At 48.0% G+C, this 10,667-nt stretch overlaps 1 long non-coding RNA gene across 1 annotated transcript; it reads left to right on the top strand.

Moving 5' to 3' along the window:
* Positions 1-573: 573 nt before the first annotated feature.
* LOC129735446 (uncharacterized) lies at positions 574-10,078 on the top strand. The gene is made up of 2 exons (XR_008731097.1): positions 574-1,052; positions 8,850-10,078. It is a non-coding gene; the product is annotated as an uncharacterized LOC129735446 (long non-coding RNA).
* The last annotated feature ends 589 nt before the right edge of the window (positions 10,079-10,667 follow it).

Here is a 10,667-nt window from a genome sequence, read left to right as displayed (position 1 = left end):
CTGCTGGAAGACACTAACAGTGCTGAAATTAAAAATGGAAAGGAAAAGGAAGAAAAAAGGGAAGCCAAAGTATAAATTCAGTTACTTTGCAGAGCCAGGGAGAAGGAGTCAGACAGTTACACAGCCTTTACTCTGCTGCTGCTGCTGCTGCTGCTAAATTCTACCAGTTGAACAAGTCGAATGAGTAATTATCAGTATATGTCAGCTGTTATTTCAGTCCTGGCAACATCTGCATTTACAGAACATCTGGGGGTTTTGTGAAGCTGTTCTATAGTTAACATATTGGTATTTAATTCTTCTTTTTTTAAAAGAAATCTTCAACCTGTTCCATGAGTGCTATGCTAGCAGTATACATGAAAATGAAACTCAGCAGTCCAAAATTACTATAAATTAATGAACTTCTCTTTTCTATGGTTTTCCCCAGCCTCAGAGCCCTGCCTCGTGCTGCTTCATTGTACTGACTCGAAATAAACTGAATAGAAGTTGCAACATCTTAGCACATTTCACATAAGGATATTTCTGGCACATGCTGAAAAGCATCTATTTTAATGGGATTTGATAGAGGGAGGGTTTAACAGTTTAGCTGGTTTTGGGGAGGAGGTGCCTGCATCAGTAGCAACTGAGGCATCTCAACAAGAGAAAAAGAAGAAGAAGAAACCCCTTGGGAGAGAGATGCTATTGGGTTGTTGAAGTTTTCAGATCTCAGAGCATCCTCTATTTTATTTACAGCTCCTCTGTGACTAAATACCATTTTCCAGTTACTATATTGTGTGTTTTTTTCAGTTGGGCTCCTTATCCTTTCTCTGAAGCAACATGACCGCATAGTAAACTGTTTTTGAGGAGCGTTTGCTGTTTGAGGTTAGAAGCTGAAACCACATAGTTCCTTATCTTGCCTTTCTGCGACTGTTTTTATATGAGCGAGTAGGGCAAAAAAGCAAAGTGCTAACAACCGAAGTCTTCTTTTTCCCCTCTCCACACCCATATTTTTGAGGCCACAGTCCCCTCTAGGACCCAGCTGCTGGCTCTCTTTGGTTTTGTTGCCTGCGGACCAGGTATGAACATGCTTCCAAAGGGTGGGCAGGGAGAGGAGGCAGGGGGCTGAGCTGGGAGGTGGAAAGCAGTTACCAGCCTGGCATCGCTCCCTCTGAAACTTGTGTTTGTGGCTTAGGAAAAAGGTCTGAAAGATGCAAAAAAGTTCATTCTGCTACCTTTCTTCCCCAGACTTTCAGTGTTCATTACTTAACGGCTGCTAAGTCTTGCTAGAAAATGTGTCTGGACGTGAAAGCTGGTGAGAGTCTTGCTTGGTACCTGGGGCACTGGGCAGCGTGGGGGTAGGTGGTGGCTGGAGTCTGTTCTCCTGGGATGCAGGTTGGCATCTGGTGTGGGAAGGTGGCAACTGTCACTGCCGCCATCTGAAATAGCTTCAGTAACCCCCAAGGGAAGGCTTTTGGATGAGCCCAGGTGACAAAATCTTCTCTTGTGGTTCAGTGTTAGGTTGCAAGGTTATTAGAGACTTCTAACTGGGACAGACTGGGTCACCTTCCCAGGCAGGGATGGGGGAGTCCTGGGGGGCTGCAAGCATCTGGTCCCTGCACTGCACCATGCACCTAGAGGCCTTTCAAACCCGCTCAAGCTTTCACAAGCCTTGAAGAGCATTTCGAAGGCATTTGTTTTTCACATGCTCTAGTGGTCATGCTGGATACATCCCAACATGACATTTTTATACACCCATGCTGGTACAAATAATTTTGTGAGGCTACCTCATTGCAGCCTCCAAGAATTGCACGGGGTCAATAAAGTCTGGCCAAGCTGGGTTGGGTACTTAGTCCTGATCTTTAACAACAGCCATCCTTGTGCTTCTGTGGCTTTTTAACTCGATGACCTTTAACTAAGAGGGAAAAGATTAAAAAAAAACAACAAAAAACCTCCAGCTTCTCTAGATGTATCTGATATGTTCTTTCCAAAGAGTTGTTCCTTGCTGTGAGAAGGTACCCAACCATTTCCAGCATCCTTGGGCAGACAGCACAAGCACTGCTTCCTGTGCTCCCTCCCCACATGTTCATCACATTGAACCAGCCCTGTAGGAACAAATGGCACCAAAATCTGCCCCAGTGCTCTGGGAGCACTGGGAGGCCAAGGAGGAGGAGGAAGAGGCAATGAGCGTAGGAGCTGAAGTGTATTGTGACCAAAGGCAAGTCAACAGCACATAGCTGACCAAGTAGCCTCATCTTCTGAATCTGAAGGCTGGATTTGGGATTTTTCTAGTGGTGAATGATCACTTTGATCGACAGATTGATTTCTAAGTGAAAACATTTGTAGTATTGAATCCTGAGCGGTGTTCATTATTTGCACTCAGCTGTCAGCGAATTACACAGATATTTTGCCTGAGAAATAGAATTAGTTTCATTATCTGGAGACCCGTCTTGAAAACACAGCACTGATAATGACACGGGTTTAGTGCTGACTCTCAGAAACTCCAGCTTTGTTCTTGAACAAGATGGCCAGGGGAGCTGTGTTTAGACAAATGCTTCCTGCTGGCAGAAGCTATTTCCCCATCTCTTGTCAAGGTCCATGTGAGCCCGGGCAGCTTCACCTCAGCGGCTGACTCCTCCCAACTGCCGGACTCTTACCTCAAGGTCTAACCTGAACCCTGCTCCTCCTTCAGCTTCAAGCCATTCCTCCTCGCCTGCCACCTCTGAGAGCAGAGCAACAGCCTGCCTTCTTTTCTGTTGGTCCCTGTCGCTAAAGATCCCATCCTCTCCCCGGTCACTTCTTCCCAGGAAGGGCCCTTAGTGACCCCAGGAGTGATGTGCACAGGTCTGTATCTTCTGTGTATTACAGCCAGATTTTGTACGCCTTTCCTGAATACCAAAGGTCAAAAACACAAACCGTATCTCAGGTTGGCCTCCGCAGCTTCATTAACGCCATAGCTTTTACCTGTAACCCCTCCTTCCTAAGGGACCAGCCATCATTTCACTTCCCAATGTTTGTTTCCACAGCACTGCAGCATTACCCTAACATTTGCCTTGCTGGTAACTGCTCCCCATCCCCAGAGGCTTGGCAGGGGTTTGGGTTCACAGTTGCAGGGTCCCAGCCAGGGTGGGGGTTGCGTGATGTGACAGCATTGCCATCCCACCATGCATGACTGGTAACCTTCCCCAGTGGAAACTCCTGACATGGCATGTCACACCTGAAAGGGCATCTTCTTAATAGCTACGTCATCAGCCTAGGCACAGAAAGGCCTGATGTCTCTTGGACATGAGGATGCGTTGTCATTCTTCCCCTCCTTCTTTGTTTGTTTGCTTCTACGGCTGGTAGAAGCCACCAGCACCCAGGGTAGGTGCTGGTTGGCTGGGGATGTCTGTGGTTGGAGCTGCAGGGGGGATGGGAGACCAAATGGCCCCTTGTGGGGATGGTGTGAGTGGACCAGCGATGTCCCTCCCCCAGGGCATCCCAACATTCCCTGCCTGACCACCAGCCCAGGTACTGCTGCAGGTCGGTGTGAGGGTACCATGTCCCATCCAGAGGCAATATAATCCAGGTCTGGAGGGAGGTGCCTCCTCCTTCCCACTGGCTATCAAGGAAGTGGAGTGACCTGCTCAGCTCTAGCTAGTTGTTAATTATCTACAATTAAAACCTGTATATACCACTCAGGGTTAAATTAAGGTTTGCAAAGTGCCTGGGAATGAAAGGCATGCTGTGGATGCGCAGTGTCACCGCTGCTGAAGGTATCCACACCTGCCTGTGCAGTGGTGGGAGACTGAAGCATGTTTCCATGAACTGGAGCTAGCTGAAGAATTCAGTGACTTCTCTCCTCCTTTCTTTTTTTTTTTTTTCTTTTTTTTCTCTTTTTTTTTCCCTTTTTTTGCTAATTCAGCTGTTGCACGAAGGGAGGGATTGACAGGTGACAGGTCTTACGGCATGTTCAGAATTGTGCGTTGACAGCATCCTCCCTTCAGATGCTTGCGGAAGGCGCAGCACATTTGGATGCTGTAGGAGGCAGACCAAGCAGCCAGCGCCCACACTTCTTGCAGATTATCCCCACTTCACCCTTAGCGGGTCAGGGGCAGCGCTGATATACTTGCTTTTGCCAGTCCTCAGTGGGCATTTCTCCGTCCAGCCTCACCCACACCCCCACTCTGCCCATCAGAGCACCCGAAATCTGGCGCTGGCCACAGGCCCGCCTGCGGAGGTGAGCCCAGCCCTCTGGCCTTGCTGGAGGCTGAAAGCATCCCTCCATGTGACCTCCTTGCCTTGGCCCGTCTCAGTCCCTTTCTCCACTTTATTTCCTGTGACAAATTTGCCGTGCTGGGTCTGTGGAAAGCAGCTGGAAGGGTTTCATGCCCGCAGTATTTTTCTCCTTCTTTATCCCCCTCAGCAGGCTTCGATCTATTCAAATCTCCCTTTCTTTTTCTTTTCTTCTTCTTTTCAGCGCAGCTTCCTACAGTTTCAGCTTTTTGGCTTGAAATCTGTCTTTCCTCTTCCCTGGTGCTTCCTCCTGCATTAACCCTTCATGTGCCATGGGCTTGCTTTCCACAAGCACGTGGAGGTATGTTTTAGAGCACGGTGGAAAGCCATTGCCTTTTCAGTTGGAGGGCTGCCACCGCTCCCAGCTTACCCCCTCAACCTCCCGGCAGTGGCAAGGGCATCAGCCGCTTCACCCTACAGGTGCAGACGTGGAAGGGAAGAGCATCGGGGTGCCGTGCCTTCAGCATCTATGCAGCTCCTCACCCTCCCATGGGCTTTTCCGGGAACAAGTGGTTGCAAACCCTGTGTCAGAGCCATTGGGACATGGGGTCTGCTTCTCCCCCCAGCTCTCCTTGCATTGTTAGGATTTGTCATGAAGTTGCTGGCATCTGCTCAGCACAATGACACAGCTTGGAAGCCACTGGTGAAGAAACCAGCCTGATGCCCTGGCTGAACATTGTTGCCTTCCAATGCCCCCCTTTCCCCCTCCTTTCTCTCTTTAGCTTTTTTCTAATATTACAGGCAATGCCCCACAAAGCCACATATAAGGAATCCCACAGCAAAAAGTTTTCAGGGCACACTACAAGCTGTGCTGGCTCCATCCTGCAGATGGATAAGGTGGGTAGATGCCCAGCACTTTGGCACACAGAGGGACTGCAAGATCAGTCCTTTAGGGACACTCAGGGCACACAGCCACTCCATGTCACAGCTGCCTCTCTTGGTATGTGCAACTGTGCCCTGGGCTTGGACAACCCCAGTTTTGATGGCACATTTCTGGCCGTCTCATGTCTTTTGGGGACTTGCCACAGCCTGATCCAGGAAGGCCAGCAGGCAGCTGCTCTTCCATTTGGCAGATGCCTGTGCAGCTGGGAGCCTGTACTGGGACACCAGTATGATGCCCTGCCACCAGCCAGCCACGCTGCTGGCAGCTGTCTGTGCACATCCAGTGCTTGGGGGATGCAGGTACCCATGAGCTCAGCTGTTGCTGTATCAGAGATGATGGTTTCACATTATTAGATAACAGTTAAAATAGGACAGGTTGAGTTATCTGAAGGGAACGGGAAGTCTCACTGGGCTCCTACCAACCCACCTAACAGCAAGGAGCTACAACACAAAGGACATTTTTGCTTTTATAGTGATTTTAACTATATGGATAAGCTGGTCCAGAGCTGGTCTGCTGATTCCAATCTGCTCTCACCAGGATGGATTTGTGTGATGACTATATGTATGTCTGTTTCTGGATGCATACGCTGTGTGTATACTATCATTCTGTTTTATGATGGAACTTCTAAAAATATTACTACTCTAATTATTACAAAAAAATGCTTATATGCACAACAGTGTGACATTGGCACCCACTTCCCAAATAGCCAGTGCATGATGGTTTGAATCGGATGTGGTGCTGAGCATGCTAATTCCTGGAACAGATCCGCAGGTACCAGAGTTAATCATCTCATGTTTATGCTCCAGACCTGGCAGCTCTTTTGCGTTTCATTTTTGTTTAAGAAATTTATTTGCCAAAAATATGCTTTTGCTTATCTGGAATTTTTATGGGCATTAAACAAGCCAATGGCAACAACGCAAGAGTCATCCTTGCTGGGCCGGTCAAACTCATCTCTCTTTTTAAACAAGGCAGGTGCTCCCAGCTCCCAGCCCTGCCAGCTCCATGCCCCCATCCCCGCAGCAGCGTGTGGGACACACTCAGCACTCAGAAACCCCAGCCTCATCAAAGAAAAATGGCAAAGGAAAGACACCCACCAAAAAAAATAAAAGTCAATTTAGAAATGCTCTTTGCTACCTTCACTTCACTTTTTCTCTATGGTTTTTGTGGTTTTTTTTTTTTAATTTCATATAATTTCATGGCATTTCATTAGTGCTGCATATTACATAATAATCTCTTATTGTTTAAATTCAGTTTCATTTTAAAACTATTAAAACCATCTGCCACTTAGTAAACACTAACATATTTTCTTTCCTAGATCAAAGTGTCTCCCGTCTGTGTTGTAATGGAAGTTTGACATTATTTTTTTTACAAGACAGGCAGGAGACACTTTGATCAGGTGCCAAACCATTTCACTACAACAAACAGGCAACACTCTGAGCTAGAAATGATAAGATGTTATTATGCGCCATGATGATTTCACGACATGTCAGCCATAATGTTAAAAAAAAAACCTACAGAACATGTAACATTAAAAACGTCAGTGTGAAATTCCAGGTTTTAAAAAATGAACAATTTATGAATTGAAAGCGTTCCTTTTATATTTTTCCTCTACAGAACTGTGACCTTTCTGTAGCATTTTTTGACTATTTTTTTTTGCAATCCTTTTCATTTCAACGAACCAGTATCTTCAGTCAAAAACAATCCACTGAAAAAATTCTGACAGAGTTAACTTAAAAAGCTTTTCTTGAAAGCCTTTTTTATATACAAAAGATTATTGTCCTTGTCAGAGAACAAAAGAATCACCTGCTGGCTTTTTTGTCATTCCTAAATAAATTAATTGCTTGAGGATTATTTCATCCATGTTTCTCAAATGCACCGCTCCCCACTGCTCCCACCAGACCGCGGTACACATTTGCCTTTTATCCTGGGACACAGGATGCCTCCACAGAGAGCCCCCGACTTTCCAATAACACAAATACTGCAGCTACACGCTGGGGAATAAAACCCCATGCACATTGTCATTTCTGTCTTAATTTGCATGCTGAAGAGGAGAAGGGCTCTTCCATAGTCATCTGCACTCAGCGCGCGGGCATCAGAGAGGGGCTGGGCACAGGAGCTGCAGGTGGAGCAGGGGAAGGCCACCAGACCCTTCCCCCTCCCCCTAAAAGGGGGGCTACTCCTGCTTGGCTGAGCAAAGCTATTCCAGCTTTCCATGTGGACAACCACAGCTGAGAAAGGGCTAGTTGTCTCCAGCATGCATGGCAGCTGGAAGGGAGGTCCACGGCTCAGAGTAACTGGTAGCAGAAGGGCAGCAACACGCACAAGGGGAGCCTGTCTCACCAGCAGGGAAAGATGAGCACTTCTTATTTGAAGACCACAATTTATTTCACCCTAAAAGAGGTGAGAAACCTCAGGGGCCTGAAATCTGTTTCTTTACAGTGATCATAAAGGAATCAAGGATGACTGTGTTGCAGAAACCAGATAAAAGTTGCATCTGAGAAATGTCTGACTGGGTATTAGGGAAAAAAAAAATCACAAAGAGGAAGAGGTTGCCCTGGAGGGCTGTGTAGGATTTTCATCCTTGGAGATTTCCAAAATTCAGCTGGACACAGCCCTGAGTGACCTGCTCTAATGCCAAAATTAGCTCTGCTTTGCGTGAGGAGTTGGATCAGATGACCTCCACTGTTCCCTTAAAGGTTCAGCCATTCTACATCCATTTATGACATCCCTACAATTATTACGGGATGAATCCCAGTTTAAGAGATAACAAGTATCAGGTTTGCCCAAACCTGATTGTGCGTCCTTACCTGCAGCCCACTGCAGCAATGGCATTTGCTGTGTCAGTGGTGGTGCCAGTTACCACCTCCTACACCACTGGAAGCACAGTGTTCAACCCTTCCAAGGGTAAGTCCTTGGCTTCCCGGATAGCTTCATTTCAAAACATGCATTTGAACCAGTCTGGGGGTTGGGGGACTTGTATCACACTGCCCAAGGTCAGGAGGAGACCCCAGACAGCGCCGGTCTGCAGGCGTTTCAGCACGGGGAGCTCTTTGTAGCAGCAGAGCCACATGCTGGTGCAGCGTCAACACACGGCGCACGTCCAAGCGCAGCCCAGGCTGCCGCACACCGGGGTCTTGCGTCAGTATGCGCAGTACAAACAGGCACCAAGCGTGGGCTACTTCACGTTTAGGTCTTCTTTCCTCCCCTGATGCTTTGGGTCGGTGGGTGTCACTGCCCTGAGAATGACTTTCCAGCACCAGTGGAGCAAAGGCTGTGCAAGAAACGATTGAGCCTTAGCTCATCTTCTCCCCTTTTAAATGCAGATTCTTTAGAAACAAAAGCCGCAGGATTGTGTGCGCTTGTTGTTTCAACCCACTAGTAAGTATTTTAATGTGCAGTAAATCATTATTGAAAGAAAAGGTCAGAAATCCAGAGCCTGGGAGGCTAGAGGTGTGGGTTGGGCATTGCAAACCAACCGACAGGAATACAACTCAGGTGTTTCATTCCCTAGGGCTCCCTCAAAATTCACAGCTTTTGTGCTTTTCTTCCTGAAAGACTGCATTCAGGGTGTGTTAGCACAAGGCAAAGTTGGTTATACTGGAAAGCTGAGAATTCAGTACTTTATCCCCTATAAGAGGGCCTGTTTACCACAGGTTGTTTATTGCTCATTATTACTGGTTGTCTGCTAGCACCTCTCCCTCTTTCTTGCCCTCTCCAGGCAAAAATCAAAGCCTTTCCTACCACCCGTGATGTTTTAGTACCCCACGGGCTTAGCAATAAGCTTGTGCCGTCCCTCCACACCCCATGTTGTGGACAGCCCAGCCAACCACACAACCCAGCATGCCTGAGGGCTTCCTTCCTCACCAAGAGAGGGAAACCACTGGGAAGCGACAACCACAACTCCCAAAGAGCCCATTGCTTCTCAAATGAAAACATTGTGGAGCTGTGGCCTAAATACAACTGTTGTTTGCCAACAAGTCAGAAACATCTAGAACAATCTCCCCTCTGGTCCAGCGCGAGGACCACCTCGTGCCCAGAAGCAGATAAACATCACGTGGCACCGTGAGCCTGTCCTGCTGCATCAGCCACACCTGCTCATCTCCTTGAAGAAGGACTTTGACTTGGGCTAGCAAAGGAGGCAGGGGTGATGCTCACCGGGATCACGGGCCTGAGCAGAAACCCTTGGAGAAGTGCAGCATAGCCTTCAGCCACAGCATCTGACCGCTCTCTTGGCTGTGCTTGGCAGTTGCTGCCACGCGGGTACCGCCTGTAGAGCCCACAGTAAATACCCCTCCTTCGCCAGCAAGAAGAACATGAAGATCACCAGGGTACCACGCTGAGGTGCACCATACACTAACAGTTCAGGTCCCAAACGTGTTATTTGCCCCGTCAGTTCCTGAAACATGTCTTTGTAAGATGTTCACGCCTCTCCCAGCACCAAAGACACCTCCAGCAGGACTGATCTATTATCCTGCTGCCCCTCTTTGGAGTGCCTTGTCCCCGTTAAGTAAACAGTGCAGGAAACCCTTCGTATTTACCCACTCCAGAGAAGGCCTTTGGTTTAACCTTGTCAGGATGCGTCTGCTGGAGCGACAGCGTACTGTATGTTCTGCCTCTCTATTTGCATGGGTCGAGGAAGGAGGCTGCCTACATAACCACCCTCCAGATGGAGTGGTCCCATACGCATCCAGACCTTTGTTGGCAGTTGCCAGGCTCACGCGGTACATGAGAAATGCCTCACGTGTAATTATAGGGCTGCGGTGTTTTGCTTAATTGTTCTGCTGACAGAATACAGCTGTCAAAGGAATTGTCCCCTTGGAAACCTCCCTGCCCACACATTTTAGGACACTCAAGATAAACTAGATCTCCTAGCAGGCTCAGGGTGGACAGATGTAATTTCATGGGGGCTGGGGGACAGAAGGGTCAAACTTCTAATTTTTCACAGAACAGCTCTCTTCTCGTTTGCTGTGCTCCTGATGTAGTTCTGCGAAGACGACAGCACACATAGGGGACTGGAGATGGGATCGTTACCATGGCTGGTTATTTTTGTTGGAAATGGCTGTTGCTATTTTTTAGTCTAGTTGATTTAGCCAGTGGTTTCCGGAGAACAAAAAAGTCAGTGCTTTCTCTTGACCCTTCATTGCAAAACGCAACCTGAGCTTTAGGAAACTTGGTGTCGGAAGGTTCCCATTCCTCAGACCTGCCCTGGCTGTTGGGGCCACTGTGAGAAAATGCCGATGGCTGCAGGGTGGCTGTCCCACCAGGCACTGAAGGGCATTAGCCCTGGCTGCCTGGGCAAGGTCTGTGAGAGCCCCTTTCCTGAGGTTCTATCTACCACAGAGCAGTTGGTGCCACACAGTGCCCAGGTTGTAGATGCCACAATTAAAACGCTCCAGAGAGTCATCTGGGGTAAATAAATGAATGCCATTGCTTCTGAAGTGGACTCTGACTTTGAGAGGCGCAGTAGAGCTGCAACACTGCACAACCCCAAGCTGGATGCTGCCTCTCCTCAGCTGTTTACACAGCTAAAAGCAAG

The sequence above is a fragment of the Falco cherrug genome, chromosome 2, assembly GCF_023634085.1.
Source record: "Falco cherrug isolate bFalChe1 chromosome 2, bFalChe1.pri, whole genome shotgun sequence".
Lineage (NCBI taxonomy): Eukaryota > Metazoa > Chordata > Aves > Falconiformes > Falconidae > Falco > Falco cherrug.
The sequence above is the reverse complement of the archived record's forward strand: the minus strand, read 5'-3'. Positions and strand labels throughout refer to the sequence as shown.